The 23,128-nt window shown below is 42.7% G+C and overlaps 1 protein-coding gene across 8 annotated transcripts in view; it reads right to left on the bottom strand.

Annotated features, from left to right (window-relative positions):
- Positions 1-23,128, bottom strand: part of LOC132816525 (inositol polyphosphate-4-phosphatase type I A) — a 213,749-nt gene that overhangs the window by 156,651 nt on the left and 33,970 nt on the right. For 7 of the 8 annotated variants that reach the window (XM_060826226.1, XM_060826233.1, XM_060826234.1 and 4 more), the window contains one exon: positions 21-128. The exons of the other annotated variant lie outside the window; for it this stretch is intronic. The gene's annotated coding sequence lies outside the window, so the exon portion shown is untranslated. The remainder of the gene's footprint in view (positions 1-20; positions 129-23,128) is intronic. 8 annotated transcript variants of the gene reach the window in all.

Here is a 23,128-nt window from a genome sequence, read left to right as displayed (position 1 = left end):
AAAAATTTTACATTACTTACCAGCTACTGCTTGCACTCTCGTCAGTGAATATTTTTCAGTTTTCTCTTGCTAACCTTTCACTTCAGCTAAACCCGATGTTTGCACACAAAAGCGAAAGTCTGCAGATGCTAAAGATCGGAAATAAAGCAAAGTGTATTTTTCAATAATCTGTTCTTACTTTACATCACTTTGTAAGTTCTAATAGAAATTTGAGGGTAATTGTTTGGCAGATACTGATGACAGAGCTTCAACTGAATGAACAGATATACATTGCTTTTACTCCTTAAAATATTAAAACTGTTCTCCAGACACTCGCACTATAGCTGAGAGACAGATCTGGCTCTTCTCACTAGTATACACTGAAGGATAAGCATCAAGTTTTTTTACTCCTGAATCAGCAGTCATGACGAACACTATTTCTCAGTCAATTTCACTAAATTGCTCTCACTTATTTGAAACACATCTACGTGCATAAACTGGCTGCCATATTTTCATCATAACAGTGACAACATTTCAAAACATACTTCATTGATTGTCAAGCACTTTGGCATGAGTATGTGACAGGTGCTATATAAATGAGACAGCACCTCAAATAAGCACAGACACGTAGACTTAAATTATATCCTAATCTCTGGGGAGAAAATTAAACCACAACCAACGGATTTAAAAAGTATGATTGATGTCACTCAGCCACTCATCCTAACAATTACTGGATTGAGCTGACTCATACTATTACTGGATTTACACTGTATATCTAAAATTGCTGCTTTGCCACATCAAAGCATGTGGGCTAAAATCATAATGCAGCTAGATGGACAACTTCAGTCATTTTGAATGATTTGCAGTTAGCTCCTCACATTTACGAACATCAGTGCTACTGGACTTCAAGATTCAGAGTACGTTTCTTATTCTTTTCTCACCTCTGGAGCACTGGTCATTTGAGAGTTGTAAAACAGGATTTGGCAAAAAATATGTTTTCGAGCCAGACCACTCGACGGAAATCAATTCTGAAGTTTTGCCTGAATGTTAGTAGGGTTTGTTGCAAAGAGGGCACCACGATTTGATCTCCCACTGAAGCCAGAACAACAAAAGACAGAAGCATACTTGATGAAAGTTTTCCCACAGCTACATGTCACTCACATACAGTCAAAGTATGTCGTAATAAAATATTCTGTGCACGAGAACTCATGCTGACTAGCAGAGACCTTTATGGTCAAATACTCATTGGTATGGTTCAGACAAGGTAAAGCTGGCAAGCACGACTCGCCTTGGACCCCCACAATCAAGGTGGTCTCTTATGAGAGGTGATTGACAATATTATAAAGTGGAGGTCGATTCCCCTTTGCTAACTAAAACCAAAACACCCAAAGAGACTCGCCTGGTCCTATAATCTGTTAGTGTGAAAAGTGGTATAACCTTTCACCCCCCCCGCCCCGCCATCTGTTATAAAGGAGTGGTTAACTGAAATGAACTCCTTTCACACATTCGAAAATCAACAAGTAACAATTTATTTATAAACTCCAACAGTGAACAACTTAACAGAATCACTAATAAACTGAACAATTCCCCCTAACTACCAACTATTCCTGAATAAACAAAATCCTAATGGTATGCTGTTTCAATAAATAAAAGTCCTGTAAACAGAACTTAGACTCTCAAAATTACAGCTACAATGTGGAATGTTCCTCGCACTCTCCACTGATCATCTTTCAGAAAAAAGTCTCTTCCTTCGAATTCTTATGTCAGTTCTTCTGTCAGAAATGTTCTGTCTGCAAATCCTGTTGTCTGGAATATTAGCTAAGGGTGCCGTGGTATATTTATTAACTAGATACCTTTTTCTCAAGGCTGAAAGTCGTTATCTCTTTAGATGGCAGTTTGCTCCCACTGATTTTCCAAATGCCCTCATCTCTTATACTCTTGATGACCTAATTTCTTTACACTCAAATGGGCTCTAAGTCGTCAAAACCATCAGATTTTCATTTAATTGGTTTCTGATATCTAAGGGTTTGATTCAAATTGATTGGCTGAATTCGAAAAGATTTGTTGCCTTAGCCAAAATGCTGTCTGATACGAAATATTTCAGTTTGGTAGTCTTGTGCACCTGCACTTTAAAAACTGTTGTTCAGACATCCATTTTAACTCTAAGCACTGTAAACCACAATCTTTTAAAATAGACCATGCAGTGCTCCCCCCCTCCTCCCTTTCCCCCCCAACCATTCCCCTCCAATTTACAAAATTTAAACACATACCAGGGAGCTACATTCTCAGAGTGCAGAGTGACTGCCCTTGATGTCAAGGCAGCATCTGAGGAAGTGTGGCATCAAGGAGCCACACTGGGGAAATCAGAGGCTATGGGAATAGGCGTTTGAACAAATTTCTCAGGCTAATAACAAAAACAGAAATTGCTAGAAGATCTTAGCAGGTCTGGCAGTATCTGTGGAGAAACATTAGTTGATGCAGAGACTCTTTGTCAGAATGAATGGTAGCTAAGAAAAAGTTTACTTCTATGCAGAAGAAAGGACAGTGGAGTACGCAGTAAACAGGTGGGGATAGAGCCCAAAGAGGCAGAAACAGTCAGAGACAAAAGGAGTGAATAAATGGTCAACATCAACTTAGGAGAGGGAATAGTTCTGGAGGAAGGCTGACAAGGGAGGGGGGGGGGGGGGGGGGGGGGGAAGTGTCTCATGATGGCAGCTGACTGGAGGTGGCAGAAATAGCAGCTAAAGGGGACAATTAATGGCTAACAATTGGTATTGTGCAATACCAGACCATGTGATAACATGGTCTGGTGTGTGGGGGTTGGGGTAGGGACGTGGGAGAAAGAGCCTCAAACCCTACAATTATTGAATTCCATATGGAATCCAGATGGCAGTAGAGTTTCCAAGTGGAAAATGAAGTGCTGTTCTCCCAGCTAGTGCTGACCTTTGCTGGAGCACTGCAACAAGCCTGAGCCAGAGATGCTGGCAAAAGAACAAGATGGTGTATTAAAGTGGCAGGTGACTGGAACTTCAAGGTTTTTTTTGCAGAAAGAACCTCAGTATTCTGCGAAGTGTTCAAACAGCCAATGTTTCATTTCCCCAATGGAGAGGAGACCCACATCCCGAACCTCCACCCTCAGACCCCACCCCTCCAACCGTAACAATGACAGAACCCCCGGTGCTCACCTTCCACCCCACCAACCTACACATAAACCAAATTATCCGCCGACATTTCCACCACCTCCAAACAGACCCCACCAGCAGGGATATATTTTCCTCCCCACCCCTTTCCCCCTTCCACAAAGACCGTTCCCTCCGTGACTACCTGGTCAGGTCCACGCCCCCCTACAACCCATAGTCCCATCCTGGCATCTTCCCCTGCCACTGCAGGAATTGCAAAACCTGCACCCACACCTCCTCCCTCACCTCCATCCAAGGCCCTAAAGGAGCCTTGCACATCCAAAAACGTTTTACCTGCACATCCATCAATATCATTTATTGCATCAGTTGCTCCCGATGCGGTCTCCTCTACATTGGGGAGACTGGACACCTCCTAGCAGAGCGCTTTAGGGAACGTCTCTGGGACACCCGCATCAATCAACCACACCACCCTGTGGCCCAACATTTCAACTCCCCCCTCCCACTCAGCCGAGGACATGGAGGTCCTGGGCCTCCTTCACCGCCGCTCCTTCACCACCCGACACCTGCATCTTCTGCCTCTGAACACTTCAACCCCAGGGCATCAATGTGGACTTCACCAGTTTCCTCATTTCCCCTCCCCCCACCTCCAAACTTCCAGCTCAGCACTGTCCCCATGACTTGTCCTACCTGCCTATCTTCCTTTCCACCTATCCACTCCACCCTCCTCTCTGACCTATCATCTTCATCTCCACCCCCATCCACCCACTGTACTCTTTGCTACCTTCCCCCACCCCCAACCCCACCCTCCTCTCATTTCTCTCCCCACCCTTCAAGGGACTCTGCCTGTATTCCTGATGAAGGGCTTTTGCCCGAAACGTCAATTTTCCTGCTGTCTGAACAGCTGTGCTTTTCCAGCACCATTCTATAGAATTAAGCTGGAAAAAAACAAGGAAAACTCAAGTCAATGGGAGTGGGGAGGGGAACTTTGCATTATAAAGGAGTCCCCTAGAACCAACTCTTTCTAATAGGTTTTCAATTCTGATCGCTGCTGGGAAGATGACTTTTCAGGGGCAACAGTCAAACCCATGAGTCAAGAGGAGTTACTTAGCTGCACAAAGGGCTAAACAGACTGCAAGAGCAATAGTGACAGGAGAACAGAGAAGACTTTTCTGTGACCACAGACTTGACAAGATTGGTAGGTTACCTCTCCAAGTGCCCAGTCACTGAACAGCTGCAAGACATTCTAAAAGGGGTCATGGCTCATGTCAATACCAACAAAGGTTAAAAGAAAGGAGGGATAGGGTTCTGGAAGCAGAATCGAGAGACAGGAAAAAATATTAAATGCAATGTCAAAAAGTAGTAATCTCAAGACTACTCCCAGTGTTATGTGCTATAAAGATTAGTAATAGGAGATCAAACTAATGCATGGCTTGAGGGATGGTATAAGGAGGGAGGGATTTAGATTCTTGAGATATTTGCATCATTTCTGGAGAACACAACTGCACAAGCTAGAAAGGTTGCTCTCCAGCAGAATCATGACTGGTATCCTCAGAGGCATTTCCTCACAGCGGGAGAGGATTTTAACTAGGAACCTGAGCAAGGTGACAAGAGTACAAAAATAAAGGTGACAAATGAGAGACAGAAGAGTAGAAAGCAAAACTGGAAAGCAGAGGAAACAGATGTTAACAGTAAATTGGTCCCAATACAAATCTAAATGCCAAAAACCGAACTCTAATGCCAAAATTGGTAGCATTGTCTTGCAACTAGTCATACCCTACAGCCAAATGCCCCAGACATCATCATCCTTGGATATATCCTGTCCAAGCAGGACAGATCCAGAGGGGTGATGGCACCATTGTTTACAGTCAGGAGGGAGCTCCCTTAGGAGTGCTCATCACATGACTCCAGCTCCCAAGAAGTCTTGAGACTTCAGGTTAGGCATGGCAAGGAAACCTGATGATTACCACATGCCATTTTCCCTTATCTGATGAATCAGTACTCCATGTTGAATTAACACTTGGAAAAGAAGGGTTATGCCTGAAAAATCAATTCTCTTGCTCCTCAGATGCTGCCTGATCTGCTGTGCTTTTTCCAGTACCACACTTTATCAACTCAAATAATGCTTGAAGGAAGAACCGAGTTTGGCAAGGATGCAAAACGTATCCGGGGTGGGGGATTTCAATGTCCACCACCAAGAGGGGCTCAGCAGCAACATGACAGTTTGAGCTGGTCAAATGCTAAAGACATTGCTGCTAGATGGATCAGCAGCAAGTGGTGAGGGAACCAACAAGACAGAAAAACATGCTTGACCTCATCCTCACCAATCTGCTGGCTGCAGATACATCTGACCAAGACAGTATTGGTAAGAATGACCACCATACACAGTCATTATAAAGACAAAGTCCCACCTCCACATTGAGAATAATCTCCATCACGTAGTGTGGCACTATTATTGTGATAAATGGGACAGACTTCAACTAAGCCTAACAACTCAGGATTGGACATCCAAGAGATGCTGTTGGTCAGGAACAGCAACAAAATTGTACTCCATCATAATCTGTGATCTCATGGTCTAGCATATCCCCCACTCAACCATTACCATCAAGTCAGGGGATCAACTCTGGTCAATGAAGAGTGCAAGACAGCTTGTCTGCAGCAACACCAGGCATACCTAAAAATAAGGAGTCAACTTGAAGCTACAGAACAGGACCATTTGGATGCCATAAAACATAAGCAGCAAATGATAGACAGAGCAAAACAATCCCATAGCCAACGAATCAGATCTAAGCTCTGCAGTCCTGCCACATTCAGTTGTGAATGTTAGTGAATAATTAAACAACGTACAGGAGGAGTAGGCATCACAAACATCCCCATCCTCGAAGTTTGAAGAGTTTATCAGTGCAAAGAAATAAGGCAACCTTTAGCCAGAAGGGCCATGAAGATGGTCCATCTCAGTCTCTTCCAATGATCCCCAGTTCACAGACTTCAGCCAATTTGAGAGTCACTCTACACAACATGAAGAAACAGTTGGAGGCACTGGTTTATGTAAAGGCAATGGGCCCCGACAACATTCTGGCAATTGTACTGAAGACTGGGGTCCAGAACTTGCCACACCTGGTTGAGCTGTTCCAAGGTAGTTACATTACTGGCATGTGTGCACTACAACTCATCTGCACTGACCAGGCATCACAATCTCACCCAGTCCCATTTGTCAGCATTTGGCCCATTACCCTCTAAATCCTTCCTATTCATGTACCCATCCAGATGACTTAAATGTTGCAATTATACCAGCCTCCACCATTTCCTCTGGTGGTTTATTCCATACACCTCACCACCCTCTGCATTAAAAAGTTACCCTTGGTCCTTTTAAATATTTCTCCTCTCACCTTAAATCTATGTCCTCTGGCTTTGGACTCCCTTACCGGAAGAAAATGACCTTGATGTTCACCCTATCCATGCCCTTCATGGTTTTATAAACTTCTAGAAGGTCACCACTCAGCATCCTACACTCCAGGGAAAAACAGTCCCACTCTATTGAGCCTCTCCCTGTAACTCCTCAACTGAATCAAAATGCGTGTTGCTGGAAAAGCACAGCCAGTGAGGCAGCATCTGAGGAGGAGAGTCAACATTTCGAGCATGAGCTCTTCATCAGAAAAATGGGAGAGGCCCAAAGGTGCTGAGAGATAAATGGGAGGGGTAGCTGGGAATGCGATAGGTAGATGAAGCTGGATTGATGATGGTGATAGGTCAGAGCAGAGGATGGACAGGTAGGACAATTCAAGAGAATGGGGCTGAGCTGGAGGGTTGGATCTGGGATAAAAAAAGTGGAGAGGGAAGAGACGAGGAAACTAGTAAAAAAATCAACATTGATCCCACATGGTTGGAGGGTCCCAAGCCAGAAGATGAGATGGTCTTCCCCCCAGATGTTGGGTGGCTAGAATCTGGCAGTGGAGGCCCAGAACTTGTATGTCCTCAACTGAGTGAAGTCGGGGGGGGGGGGGGGGGGGGGCGGGGGGGAGAAAAGGAGGAGGAGGAGGAGAGAAGAGAGTTGAAGTGTTCAGCCACAGGGCGGTGGGGTTGTTAGTGCGTGTCCCAGAAATGTTCTTTGAAACATTCCGCAAGTTGTCTCCCCAATGTAGAGGAGACCGCATCTTCAAATGAACATGACAAAAATCAGTCCCTGTAAAGTGGCTTTCAATTTACACATAATCTTGACTTGGAAGCATATCAATGTCACTGGATCTACGTCCTCAAACCCAGCTCCAAACAAGAGTGCCTGTGGAAGTATGGACTGCAGTGGTTCAAGAAGTCAGCTCCCCACCACCTTCTCTTTTTCATTTAGGGATAAGTACAAAGTGTAATCCTGCCTGCCACGTGCAGAGCTCACGAAATAATGCTATGATTTGTGTCTGAGCTAAATTCTTAACAAAGGTAAGATTCTGTTGGATGAGCTTGGCCTATAACAGAACACTGCAGCCTCACGGCAGCTAATGTTTCAGCAAGAAAGAATTCACAAATAGAAAACTTTTGCAAGATGCCACTGGCAGAAGTGTTTGAAAGATTTGCAGGTTGATCATCAACCAGTTTGGTTGTGACAGACACCTATCATGTACAGGCTGCAGCCCGAGGAGAGACAACAGGAAACCCAGAAGGAGACATACCAGAGGGCTTTTAGTTCCAAGTTTGTATAACCAAGGGCGGGGGAAGCTGAACAAAAATCCTTTTTCAAATTTGAGAATTTCTCAATAGAAATTTACACTGACGCGTTTCTATTTTCGCTAATTTGCTCTTTCCCCACAATTAACTTCAAAAATACAGCTTGTCATTCTCAATTTGAGCAATTCTGTTTATGAATGCAAAATCAAGTGGCCAATCCAGGGATCATCCTGAGTTTTAAAACTAGTCAATCCAAGGATTTAAGTGGAATTAGTGTAATACCCAATCTAAACACACGCCTGGAGTGATACTACTGCTGCAACACAATAAAGCGAAAAAAGTAGAAAAGTCAAGTTAGATCTAGGTGGAATCATTCAATGGAATAAAATAGAAGTTCAATCAACATTGAACATGGCAAGGTTCAGTAGTACATGAAGGATGCAAAATAAACCTTCAAAACCTGCCACTACAAAGATTCTATAGTAAGAGGCCACTAAGGCTTTCCCAAAAAGTACAGAGAGCAGTTGGAAGTTGTACAAGGGCCCTCAAGGTGTTTGATATGGAAATATACATTTTAAATATAATGTGGAAATGAGAGGCTACACAACACAGCAGCAGATACTATAAAAATATTGAACTGGGATGTGGTTAATGGATTGCTAAACTTGTACAAATTTTATGAATACAATCTAGTTTTGGAACAAAAGCATTAGAGATTTTATAATTTAAGGAAGGTGCATTGCTTTACTAAAACTAAGCTGAAAATGTGTTGCTGGAAAAGCACAGCAGGTCAGGCAGCATCCAAAGAGCAGGAGAATTGACGTTTCGGGCATAAGCCCTTCTTCAGGAATGGAAGAAACTAAGCACAACATGCAACACAAGAAATCAGACTGAAACCAAAATGAGTTGAACTGGAATTATTGATGTGACAAAACAGACTTCGCCAAAGTGAGCCTCCGAAAGAACCGAACGGTGGATATTGTAACAATGTCATCAAAATTCACTAATTTATACTTTTTGACTTCAGGAGGAAGTGGCAAGAGAGCTGCATATTATGCGCCACAATAACAAGTCTAATGTTATTAGATGTTATCTGACAAGTGTTTTGATTCGAAAAAATTTAAAAAATGATTAATCTGGAAAATTTTCTACAGATTAATAAAGCAATGTACATAGCAGAAAATTATACAATTTTGACCAACAGACAACAAAGAAATACACCAAAAATTACACTGACTGCAAAGGGGTGTCAAAATGATTTTGACATAAATGATGTATGCCATCATTTAAGCAAATAATCAGCAGCTTGGGCAAGGTACAGCAAAATCTTTAAAATCCAAAAATTGTACCTCTCATTAACTTCACAAAAACAGTATTTATGGTTTCTCAGCAATGAAAGGCATTGGTTGGTGGGAAATTGCTATATTAACATAGATATAAACCCAGTATGCTTAAACTTCAAGAGAAAGCTTGATCTGTTTTAGTCTAAGATGTTGAGATTGGTTCTGCTCTCAGGTGAATCAAGGGGTCAGAGGAGCAGGTAGGAAAATAGAGTTGAAACCCAAGATCAGCCATGACCAAATTAACAGCATACCAGGCTCACTGGTTATATTGGAGAAAGTGAGGACTGCAGATGCTGGAGATCAGAGCTGAAAACATGTTGCTGGAAAAACGCAGCAGGTCAAGCAGCGTCCAAGGAGGAGAGTCGATGTTTCAGACATGAGCCCTTCTTCAGGAATGAGGAAAGTGTGTCCAGCAGGCTAAGACAAAAAAGGTAGGGAGGGGGGACTTGGGGGATGGGCGTTGGAAATGCGATAGGTGGAAGGAGGTCAAGGTGAGGGTGATAGGCCGGAGTGGGGGTGGGGCGCGGAGAGGTCAGGAAGAAGATTGCAGGTTATGAAAGCGGTGCTGAGTTCGAGGAATTTGACTGAGACAAGGTGGGGGGGGGGGGGGGGGGGGGGGGAAGGGAAATGAGGAAACTGGAGAAATCTAAGTTCATCCCTTGTGGTTGGAGGGTTCCTAGACGGAAGATGAGGCACTTTCCTCCAGCCGTTGTGTTGCTATGGTCTGGCGATGGAGGAGTCCAAGCACCTGCATGTCCGTGGTGGAGTGGGAGGTGGGAGGGGGAGTTGAAGTGTTGAGCCACGGGGTGGTTGGGTTGGTTGGTCCGGGTGTCCCAGAGGTGTCCGACCGACTCCCACAGCTACCTAGACTACACCTCCTCCCACCCTGCCCCCTGTAAAAATGCCATCCCATACTCCCAATTCCTTCGTCTCCGCCGCATCTGCTCCCAGGAGGGCCAGTTCCAAAACCATACAACCCAGACGGCCTCCTTCTTCAAAGACCGCAATTTCCCCCCAGACGTGATCGACGATGCCCTCTCCCGCATCTCCTCCATTTCCCGCTACTCCGCCCGAGCCCCGCCCCTCAAATCGCTAGTAGGACAGAACCCCACTGGTCCTCACCTACCACCCCACCAACCTCCATATACATCGTATCATCTGTCATCATTTCCGCCACCTCCAAATGGACCCCACCAGAGATATATTTCCCTCCCATCGCCTCCGAAAAAAAAAACACTCCCTCCGTGACTCCCTCATCAGGTGTACACCCCCACCAACCCAACCTCCACTCCCAGCACCTTCTCCCGTAACCTCATGAAATGCAAAACTTGCGCCCACACCTCCCCCGAAACTTCCCTCCAAGGCCCCAAGGGATACTTCCATATCCGCCACAAATTCACCTGCACCGCCACACACATCATTTACTGCATCCGCTGCACCCGATGTGGCCTCCTCTATATTGGGGAGGCAGGCCGCCTACTTGCGGACCGTTTCAGGGAACACCTGGGACACTCGGATCAACCGACCAATGCAACCACTCCGTGGCTCAACACTTCAACTCCCCCTCCCACTCTACCAAGGACATGCAAGACCATAGCAACACGACGGCTGGAGGAAGAGCGCCTCATCTTCCGCCTAGAAACCCTCCAACCACAAGGGATGAACTCCGATTTCTCCAGTTTCCTCATTTCTCCTCCCCCACCTTGTCTCAGTCAAATCCTCGAACTCAGCACCGCCTTCCTAACCTGCAATCTTCTTCCTGACCTCTCCGCCCCCACCCCAGCCCATCACCCTCACCTTGACCTCCTTCCAGCTATCGCATTTCCAACGCCCCTCCCCCAAGTCCCTCCTTCCTACCTTTTATCTTAGCCTGCTGGACACATTTTCCTCATTCCTGAAGGAGGACTTATGCCTGAAACGTCGACTCTCCTGCTCACTGGTTAGGTAGACCCACTATCCATTCCTGGCACAAAGAGTATAGCTGGAGTTGTGACAACATGCACTTTTGCATGGAAGTTGTAGACTGGAGCTACAGATCGTGATGGTAGAGGCAGCAACATTCTTTCCATCACTTAGCTAGCCAGGAATCGCTCTTGCTCTTGCTAGATGCCACTAGCATAAGTATTAGAAGGATTTGCAGGTTAATCATCAACCAGTTTGACTGCATTTTGAATGTACCTCCCTGGCCATCAAGTCCTGGGGAGGGACTTCAATTAGCAACATAAGTTACTATTAGACAACCTCTGGTGCTGAAGTGCATCCTCTATATTCACAGAATCACGAATTGAGAATTCCTACAGCAGCATCAAAAAAAACAAATTAACAAAAATGAATGCCTGCAGTCAAAAATAGCATACCAACATTTTTAATTTTATTTTTAAACGAGCTTTGCACTCTCAAATTTCATCATTTGCAGTGTACTCACGATTGGAATGCTTGCAGATACGGAGGAACAACTAACTGCGGCAAACATGGATTTATTTTATTTGAGTTTAAATGAAAAATTTTAAAAAGGAAACTTTAATCTGTATTTTTCTCTTTTACAAATTTTCATTGAATTCACCCACTTTTACACTGATTTCAGTCTTTGCACTACTAGTTTCAAAAATCCTTTCAGAAGATCGGTTAAAGAGATCTATATTTGTTTTCACTGCTCTAAAATACTGCATGTCCTTACTGTACAGCAAAACAAAAGAAATGCAGCCAATATTCTATAGGCAGAACCACAAATTTGATAGAATTCCTTCCCTATGATATTGACCCAAATATGCTAACAGAACAGACATATTTCCGAGTCAGGATGGCGATGCTTGGAGGGGAATGTGCACATTGTGGTGTTCCCATGTATCTGCTGCCCTTGACTTTCATTACAGAAGTATCAGGAGTTTGGAAAGTGCTGTCTGAGCATATTTAACAAACTTCTACAGTGCATTTTGCAGTTGGAACACACTGCTGCTAAAGTGTTGGTGGTGGAGGAAGTGGATCTTTGTGGATGTGGTGCCAATCAAGTAGTCCATTCTATTCTGGATGATGCCAAAGATGCATTCACCAAGGCAAGTGGGAGTATTCCATCACACTCCTGACTTGTGCCTCGTAGATAGTGGACAAGATTGGGGGTGTCAGGAGAAGACTGGCTCAGTGCAGCATTTTTAGCCTCTGGCCTGCTCTCAAATTCACTATTTATATGGCAAGTCCAGTTCAGTTTCCGGACAATAGCAAGCCCCAAGATGATAACACTGGGGCATTCAGTGATGTAACACCATTGAATATCAAGTGACAGTGGTTAAGTTATCCCCTATTGGAGATGGTCATTGGTTAGCATTTGTGCAACACAAATGACCAGTAATGTCACCTAAATAGATTCCATGCCATCAAAAGTATCAAATTAACAATACAATTTACATAAAAGCTCTCAAATTGAGGCAGAAAACGTGGCAAGAACATGTACCTCTAAAAATGTGAAAGTACAGAGTGCTTTTAAGATGTGTCAAGGAGGCAATACAATACTTGGTATATCCTAGGATTGGTCAACAATTCAGAAATTCTAAGTCACCATATTTCCTACAAAAAGGTAGGAGACTCATTCCTCTAAAATCAGGTCTTAACATTAATGCAAGGGTTGTTCAATAAACATATTTTAAGTGTGCAGTTGAGCAAATAGTCAGAGATGTACAGCATGGAAACAGACCCTTCGGTCCAACAAGTCCATGCTGACCAGATATCCCAACCCAATCTAGTCCCACCTGCCAGCACCCGGCCCATATCCCTCCAAACCCTTCCTATTCATATACCCATCCAAATGCCTTTTAAATGTTGCAATTGTATCAGCCTCCACCACATCCTCTGGCAGCTCATTCCATACTCTGCGTGAAATAATTGTCCCTTGGGTCTCTTTTATATCTCACCCTAAACCTATGCCCTCTAGCTTTGGACTCCCCAACGCCAGGGAAAAGACTATGCCTATTTATCCTATTCATGCTCCTCAATTTTGTAAACCTCTTTACAGGTCACTCCTCAGCCTCCAACGCTCCAGGGAAAACAGCCCCAGCCTGTTCAGCCTCTCCCTGTAGCTCAGATCCTCCAACCCTGGCAACATCCTTGTAAATCTTTTCTGAACACTTTCAAGTTTCACAACATCTTTCCGATAGGAAGGAGACCAGAACTGCGCGCAATATTCCAACAGTGGCCTAACCAATGTCCTGTACAGCCGCAACATGACCTCCCAATTCCTGTACTCAATACTCTGACCAATAAAGGAAAGCATACCAAACGCCTTCTTCACTATCCTATCTACCTGTGACTCCACTTTCAAGGAACTATGAACCTGCCTGCAGTCTAAGGTCTCTTTGTTCAGCAACATTCCCTATGACATTACTATTAAGTGTATAAGTCCTGCTAAGATTTGCTTTCCCAAAATGCAGCACCTCGCATTTAGCTAAATTAAATTCCATCTGCCACTTCTCAGCCCACTGGCCCATCTGGTCAAGATCCTGTTGTAATCTGAGGTAGCCTTCTTTGCTGTCCACTACACCTCCAATTTTGGTGTCATCTGCAGACTTACTAACTGTACCTCTTATGCTCGCATCCAAATCATTTACATAAATTACAAAAAGTAGAGGGCCCAGCACCGATCCTTGTGGTACTCCACTGCTCACAGTCCTCCAGTCTGGAAAAACAACCCTCCACCACCACCCTCTGTCTTCTACCTTTGAGCCATATTCTACTCCCTTTCATTAAGGGAGCATACTGAGGCCATAAGGACAATACAACAATGCTGCATGTAATTATAGAGTCACAGGGCTATACAGCATGGAAACAGACCCTTTGGTCCAACTTATCCATGTCGAACAGATATCCTAAGTTAATCTAGTTTCACATGCCAGCATTTGGCCAATACCCCTCCAAATCCTTCCCATTCATATTTCTTTCCTTTTTTTAAAAATCAATCACGAGGATAACTTGCAACTCGCTCATTACACCTTGTCATCATCTTGTTGCTCCTCAGCAAGTTAAGTGAAATTTAAGAGATATTTTGTGCAAAAGGAATTAATCATTAAGTCAACTAACAGGTCATAATGTAACATGGCCCTAAGCTACAGGAAGTCAGATTTCAAGACTGATCAATCGCAAAAACACTGATTGTAAGTATAGCAGAATGTTATTATTAACCTGAAACACGAATAGCGAATGAGATTTAAGTTGTAAAGCAATTGAGGAAAAGAGCAAAGGCAAGTAACATCACAGATGGAACAGAAAGAAAATCCTTCTGCTGGACAGGAAAGAAAATCAGACATTCAGGTTAAACAAAAGGAACACAACACTAGGTTTGCAAGCAGTCGTTTCTACCAGAAAGACAAGGAAAAAAAGTTGAAGGCATGAACATGGAGTTAGGCTGGCGGTTTAAAATAAAGGTCTTCAATGCTCTCAGTTTAGCAGGTGAAAGTTTGATACAGGTCAATCTGAAACATTAAGACAGTGTGCATGAGTTAAGAATAGTGGAAAAGAGCTATTAACTATACATAAATGGATGTTGACATACATTTGCAAATGTCGTCATAAAATGACAACACAAATGAGGAAAAGGGATGAGAGAGATTCTCAGGAGGGATGACAACACTGTGTAGAGTGTGTTGAGTCATTTGAGTATCAGAAGTTGGTGGACCATGGTGCATGTGCACCGGATAGGAAATCCACATTTGGGGCTGCACGGTGGCCGAGTGTCTAGCACTGCTGCATCACCGTGCCAGGGACTCAGGTTCAATTCTAGTCTCTACGTCTGCGTAGGTTTCCTCCAGGTGCTCCTGTTTCCTCCCATAGTCCAAAGATGTGCAGGTGGGGTAAATTGGCCATGCTAAATTGCCCAGTGTTCTTGGATATGTAGGTTCGGTGCATTAGTCAGAGAAATGGAGGGGGATGGGTCTGGGTCTGATGTTCTTCGAAAGGTTGGTGTGGACTTGTTGGACCAAATAGCTTGTTTCCATACTGTAATGATTCTCTGATTATTCAGCAAATAGTCTGAGGATTTAGTGAGAAGTACCTGCCGCCTGAGACAAGACAAGCAGCAACCAGAACTTCAAGTCTGTAAAGTCATATTTCTTAGGGGTAAAGGTGACAAAAACAGCTAAATTTCCAGCTAAATTGTATTGTAACTTTCATACATTAGCACACAAAATCTGCACAATAGCTAAAGCAGTATTTCTACTGGTGATATTGTCAAATAAAATTACATTTCCAGATATGTTCAGAAAAAATATATAAACACTTCTTTACCTCACACAAAGGACAGGAAGGAGCAAAGAGTACTTTACTTTTGATCTTCAACTTTCACGGTTTCAAATGTCAATCTTTTGCTCAGTTTTGCAACTGCATTCTGAAGATTCCCCACTGTTGATTCTTGTTGCTACAACCTCAAAAGTTCAGCAGTGTTTTAATTCACACTTAATTCATTCCTGTCAATGGTGCTGTTTTGCATGCTGCCTCACTACACTAACTGAAATATACTACTTTAAAATCAGAATTGCAACTGCTAACCATGACTGGTGCAAAGCTGCTAAGAAACTGCAAGCTGCTGCACAAGCACTATTGTAGAAAAGCCAAATGGATTAAACAGCACAAATTAAAAATTGCACATGCTAAAGAACCAGGAACCAACTCATCAGTTTACAGACTTACAAAATTGGATTCTTGTAAAAAAATTAACTTGAGGAATTGAGTCAATTATACAGTCACTAATGTAATTACTAATTTCTTTACATACTTTACCAAAGCAAAAATCAACAATCAGCACAATTAAACCATACACCAAGCAATGAGTTGATGTCTTGGAAAGAACATCTTTAATGCAAACTAAAAGATCAGAGTAGCAGGGCACTGGTAAAGAGAACAAAAGATTGACTCGAGCTTCAGCAAGTGATTTCTCATCACGCAAATCCAATTAGAATTTTTGCTGCTGCTTGAGCAAATCACATCATTAGTAAGTAATGATGTGATACAATCATACAGTAATCAAGTCTGAACCACCAAAAATACACAACTACCTACAATATGCCAACGGCCTTGAATGTTATGACACCAAGTACACTTCAAGTGTTATTTTAAAAAAGATTGTGAGGTTTCCTTACATTATGCCAGCTCAGAAATGTCTCATCACCCATTTTTACCCCATTTGTGCCACTAGTCCAATGTCACAACTTGTTATCTTACTCGACATTGATTGGAGATGATTAGTTGAGTCTATTAAGATTCTGCATTTCTTTCAGCTTCATCCATGTCACAGATAGTGTGCACAAATACTAAATCATAGAAAAGCTGCCTGTATGCTTACATTTCAAAAATTCTGGGAGAGCGCCAGTCAGTACAGTTATTTTTTTGGAGAATGCTGTTTATAGCTAAATTTGGTAATAAGGAGTGTCAATGCAGTGACCTCACTGCACAGCTAATTCTAAATGAGCCAACGAGGAGCGGTGTTTTCCCAAGCTAATTTTTTAGTTTACTGCGGACAATGTGATTTCACTGCCATTTCACAAACACAAACATAAAACTGCAGTATGATAAAGCTTAAATGAAATGTTTATATTGCCTCACACTAAACAATGGTACCTTGTCATGCCAACCAGTAAATGATATGCTTTGTAACATTCAAAGCAATGGACCATTAATTTGAGTATCACTCCAAGTAGTCCAAAACAGCCAGAGCAAAATTATCACATTATATCTTATAGTAATTTGAAGACAAGCAAAATTCATTGCTACATAAGTGCCAGACAATGATTACAGGAACCTTGATTATCTGAATGAGATGGTTGGGCACTATTTTGTTTGGATGATTGATTATTTGGTTAATTGATTCAATGCCTTTCTTCTGGGGCTCGGGATTTTCTGTTAAGTACCCGTTCAGGAGACTAGGCAGCAGCACACCACGCACAAGCCCCCACTCCCCCCACCCCATCCAACACCGCCACCCCTGTCCACTCCTTCCCTCCTGCCAATGCGCGCCCCAGCCCCCTCTCCAGGGCAGCTGGACTCAACACCAACAAGATTGCTGCTGCCACCACCTTTTTGGGGGCAGTGAGTCTCCAAATAGCATGCACGCATGCACACAGCCCCACACACACACACAACTTTTTACTGGGTTCCACCTTTGCCCTGTACAGGACAATATTATCTGGAGGGGGGGTGGTGTTTAGCATACATGCCTGTATAGAACTCCAGGGAAAGTGTGTGGGGAGAGAGAGAGAGAGAGAGGGCAGGAAGTCAGTCATTTGGAGACAGTGCCTGAGCTCCCATTAGTCCAGAAAATGTGTTGCTGGAAAAGCGCAGCAGGTCAGGCAGCATCCAAGGAACAGGAAATTCTACGTTTCGGGCATAAGCCCTTCATCAGGATGGTCCACTTCCTGATGAAGGGCTTATGCCCGAAATGTCGAATTTCCTGTTCCTTGGATGCTGCCTGACCTGCTGCGCTTTTCCAGCAACACATTTTCAGCTCTGATTTCCAGCATTTGCAAACCTCACTTTCTCCTCCCATTAGCCCAGGAGTGTTCTCGGCAGCATTTCAGTAAGCAGAGTTCGCTTTTAAATCACTGTAAACAAAAGGCACAATGTTGGAAACATGTCTTTAATATAATGTTTCTAATGGGACCTAGAGATGTCCTTCAGATAATCCGATATTCGGATAATTGACATTTGGATAATCAAGGTTCCTCTGCATTCCAAACAAGAGAGCATCCAAGCACTTCCCTTTGGAAAATCGACGACACTACCATCATTGAATTCCTTTAATACCAATGTCCTAGGGTAACCAATGACCAGAAAATGAAGTGGACCAGCAATATGAATACTGCGACGACAGACGTTGGCAATTCTGTGGCAAGTCGGTCACCTCCTGACTCCCCATAGCCTTCTTGCCATCAACAACGCACAAATCATGTCTAACAGAATACACTCCACTTATCCTGTTGAATACAGCTCTAATACATTCAAACAGCTTAACATTATCCAAGGCAAAATTTTTCTATCTACCACTTTCAACATTTATTCCCTCCAGCAATGGTAACAATATGTACCATCCACAAAATGCACTGCAGTGACTCACCAAGGCTCCTTCAATAATATCTTGCAACCCCTGGACCTGGACAGAGAATGGAAAGGGCAGCAGATTCACACAACCTGCAAGTTGCCATCCAAGCCAATCATCCTCCTGACTTGGAACCATAGTTGCAATCAAAATCCTGTATTTCTACTCCCAAGAGGACTGGTTGCTATACCAAAAGCCCAAGAACTGCAGCAGTTTAAATGTAGCAACTCACCAACACCTCAATAGGCAATTAGGAACAGTTAATAAACATATCCCATGAACAAACAAATCAAAATCACTTAAGTTTACAAATATGTACTGGTTTTGAATAGTCAACTATGGATTTTAAAAAAAAGTTGTATGCCAGAAGACCAAGACAAACCAAGTGACCAGAAAGTAATTGATTGACCAGCAAATTGACATGACAGATCAGACTGCATACCTTCCAATGAACAGGTCACCGAAAAGCTGACCTCCTTCACCTTTGAACACTGCAATGTCTATTTTTCTTCTCCAGCTGATACTTACATCAATTTGGTGAGGTAACCTTTTATTTGCAGATTCCGGTCATTTGGATCTGTCTCTCATCACTACTGCTAAATTCACATTATAGAAGCAGTATAGACTTTTGTAAAATCAGGTTTTGAAGAGAGGGAAGACTGACAGAGGGGGATGAAGGAGTCGACAAAGAAAGGATTAAAGGAGATGGGGCAAGACAGACCTAAACAAGTTGCCCAACCAGACAGTGGCTGGAGTCTAAAGTGATTGGAATTGATTTTTACATGTAAAAATATGCATGATGCTCCCATTGCATTTTGTTGGAGAAATGACCTTGCATTTTTTTCCAAAGATTATCATTTCAAGCATAAATTCAGATTCCTCTAACTTGTATAAATGATTGTGGTACATTTTAAAAACCATATAACTGCTTGTAAAATTGCAGTGGGATGCATTGCTTATTCAGTTGTAACTCCTTTTCAATTATGGAAGCCTCTGTTCTTTTCAATTCATTCTCAAGTCGACTTTGCTGGCTAGGCTAGAATTTATTGCCAATCCCTAATTCTCCCTGGAAAGGTGGCGATCAGCAAGCTTCTTGAACCACTGCAGTCTATTATGGAGCCACAATACCACTGGGGAGAAAGTTCCAGAATTCTGACCCAGTTACACTGAAGAAACAGTGATCAATTTCCAAATCAGGATGGCAAAGGGCTTGGAGGTTGTGGCATTACTCTACATTTATCATATTTGTCCTTCTAAATGGTAGAAGTCATAAGTTTGGAAGGTACTAAGGATCTTTGGCGAATTCCTGCAATGCAGTTTGTAGATGGCACACATTGTTGCTACTGAGCATCAATGGGAGGGGGGGAAAATGGATGTTTGTGGGTGTGATGTCAACAAAATGGGGTGTTCGGTCTTGAATAGTGTCAAGCTTCCTGTTAGTAGAGCTGCACCCTTCTAGGCAAGTGGGGAATATGTCACCACATGCTTAACTTATGACCTGTAGATTGTGGCCAGGCTTTGGGCAATCAAGTGGTGAGTTACATGCTGTAGTATTCCAATTTGGTCTTGTAGCCACAATATTTATATGGTTAATCCAGTACACCTCAGTTGTTAGTCCATGGTAACCCCATAATGTTGACAGTGAGGGATTCAATGATGATGATGTCATTCAATGTCAAGGGTGATGGTCAGATACTCTCTTGTTGGAGATAGTCATTCATGTACCGTTCAGCCTAAAACTGAATATTGTACAAATTTTGCTGGAACAACTTCAAAACGTCAGAGTGTCTCCCTTCCTTCCTCCCCATCGTTGGGTGCGCTGCTTAACAGCACTGTTCAGAACTCCATCCATTACTTTACTGATTAGGGGAAGGTGATGGCCTAGCTGTATTATCATTGGACTGTTAATCCAGAGACCCCTGTAATGTTTTGGGGACCTGGGTTCAAATCCCGCCATGTCAGACAGTACAATTTGAATCTAAAAATTTGGAACTAAGAATCTAATGATGACCATGAATCCATTTTTGGTGTCAATTGTCTGAAAAACACATCTCATTCATTTATAGCCTACATGTGACTCTGACCACACCAATGTGATTTACTCTTAACTGCCAACTGAGCAATTAGAGATGGGCAATAAATGCTGACCTAACCAGTGATGCCCATATTCTGCGTATGAATTTTTAGACAAGGTAGGCTAATGGGGCAGCAACTGGATGGATTGAGTGTTTGTATAAGACATAGGCCAATTTCCACATCGATCCGGTAGGTACCAATGTTGTAGCTGTATTGTAACAACTTGGCAACAGGTAGAGTGCTTCTTTACCATTAGTGGAATGCTGTCAAGGGCCATAGACTTTGCAGTATCCAGTGCCTCCAGCTTTCCCTTAATATCACAGAGTCAGAGTCAATCAATTGGATGAAGCCTAGTATCTGTGATGTGGGGATCTCAAGGATGCACTTGGCACTTCTGTCTGACATTTGGAGAAAATGGTTCAACCTTATCTTTTGCTGGTGTGCCTGGCATCCTTATAACAGATCGGGGATATTTGCAGAGCATTGTCCTCCACTAAGTTGTTGAATCATGCACTACCATTCACAATTGGATACAGCAGGACTAAAGAGTTCCGACATGATCAATCAGTCATGGAATTGCTTAATCCTAAATAGATACTGCTTGTGCTGTTTGGCAAGCAAAGTCAAGCGTATTTTCCCCTCAATGGATCTGTAATGGTGACGAGGGAACTAATCTAGCAACTACATCCTTTAGGACTCCAACTCAGTTAGCAAGGGTGCTACCGATCTAATCTTGGTGGTGGACATTGAAGTCACCCATTCAAAGAACATTCTGCATTTTTGCCAGCCTCAATGCTCCCTCCAAGCTGTGTTTAAGTGGAGCAGTATTTTTCTTTTGGAAGGGAGGGAAGAATATGGTTATCAGGAGGTTTTGCTGTCCATTTTTTGACCAGATAACATGAGACTTCATTGAGTCTAAAGTCAATATTGAGGAATCCCAGGTAACTCTTTCCTAACAGTACACCACTGCCATTACTTGCAACAGTTCTGGTCTTCCTAGTACACAGAACATACCTATTGATTGCAATGGTGTATTCTAGGACAGCGTGCAAGGTACAATTATGTTTGACTCGTCTGAGACACAGCTCGGTCAATTTTGGTACTTGCTTCTCAATATTTGTAAAGAGGACCTCGCATGGTCGACAGGGTTGAGTTTTCCATTGTTGTTTCCAGTATCTTAAACCAACGCCTTATAAGACACATGTAGCCGGTCTGATTTCATGTGTCAGCAGTTCGTCTGACTTCTAATTTTTAAGTTCCTCCAGATTACAAGTGTAAAATTCTGGGATTTGCTCAAAGCTAAAATTCATTGTTCAATAAAAAACAGAAAATTAGAATCAAAAGCTTACTATGCCTTAACCTTTTGATCAAAGTAAGTCCGCACAATATATTATTATTGGTATATGCTCACTTTTACGAGAGAGAGAGAGAGAGAGAAAGAGAGAGAGAGAGAGAGAGAGAGAGGGAGAGAGAGAGATTCATATTCAAAACTCTTTCAGGCTACCTTTGTAAATACAAACACATGGAATAGCAATGTTCATCAAGCAAGCTAGAGCTTTGTCCAAGATATTCACAACGGAGGTGCAGTTTCACAGCTGACTGATAACCAATAATCACGTCATGACCATTTCCTTTACCTTCATATCACTTTACTCTTTTAAAGTACTGACGTTTCCTCTTGTCTGAAATACTCATCATGAGTCACAATGGATCTTAATAAGTCAGAAGGAAACTCTGAACTTGGCTTTTAAATCATTACCCAGAGACAGTACTACCATCTTGCCTTTACATTTTATTGCTGAAGATTTGGTTTTTTAAATCTGGTCTAAATTTCCATTGTTGATTGATTACTATTCAAACACTTTTTGGAAAATTCATAAGCTTCAATCGCATTACTTTGGAAACTCATACAAATACATTGTCATGCTGGTTAAATTAATAGATGAAGGCATAATGCAGAGTCAGAGCAAGATATTTTGTTTGATGAGCAGATCTTTCAAAGCTGTACTAGCTGTACCAAGCAAGCATCGGAGAACAGAAAGAATCATTGATGTCATATTCCTGCCCAGCATGTTCTGAGAGTGTGTCTTCGGACAGACCTCTTTGAGCAGAGACCTTAAGGTGCGACACCCAATGGACAGAAGTCAAGCAATTGTAGGATCATTCTCCTGAACAGTGATTAAATCCCTGAAGGTAATACGTGCAACACAGAATCCCAGACCTTGTAATCTCAAGCAATGGTCAACAATTTGCTTATTGGGTTTCAAAGAGTTCAAAGCACCACAGTGATTTTCTCACACTATAAATTCAAAGATACCCGCAAGACACAAATGAAGCTAAAAGTCAGGTGCGATAACGAAAACATTGTTGAAGAATCATGGCATTCAATTTGCACTTTAGATCCTCAACTTCACCCTAAAATGTTCTAGCATCATATCAGCTCTTGCTGGGATGATAAGGAACTCAAACGATCCTTACCTTCAGGTAATTCATTCAGCCTCTTGTGAGCACTTTCTAAAACATCAACTCTACCACCCAAAAAGATAAGACAGCAGATACATGTGAACTTGACCACCTGCTCATTGTCCTCTCAATCACACACCATTTTAAGTTGGAACTAAATCCATGGTTCATTCACAGTTCCTGGGTCAAAGCCCTGGTACTTGCCTCCTAATAGAACAGTGTTCCTATAACCCAAGAACCTCAGTGGACCAAAAGGGCAATACACCACCGTTTTCAAAAGGAAATTAGAGACGAGATGCTCACATCACACAAAAGAAGAAACCATTCAGAAGCAATGGCATCCTGTGCTAGTTCTTCGATTATACAAAAATTGTTATAAGCCTGTGTGCAGAAAAAAA

The sequence above is a fragment of the Hemiscyllium ocellatum genome, chromosome 6 (genome assembly GCF_020745735.1).
Source record: "Hemiscyllium ocellatum isolate sHemOce1 chromosome 6, sHemOce1.pat.X.cur, whole genome shotgun sequence".
Lineage (NCBI taxonomy): Eukaryota > Metazoa > Chordata > Chondrichthyes > Orectolobiformes > Hemiscylliidae > Hemiscyllium > Hemiscyllium ocellatum.
This window is presented reverse-complemented; position numbering and strand designations above follow the sequence as displayed.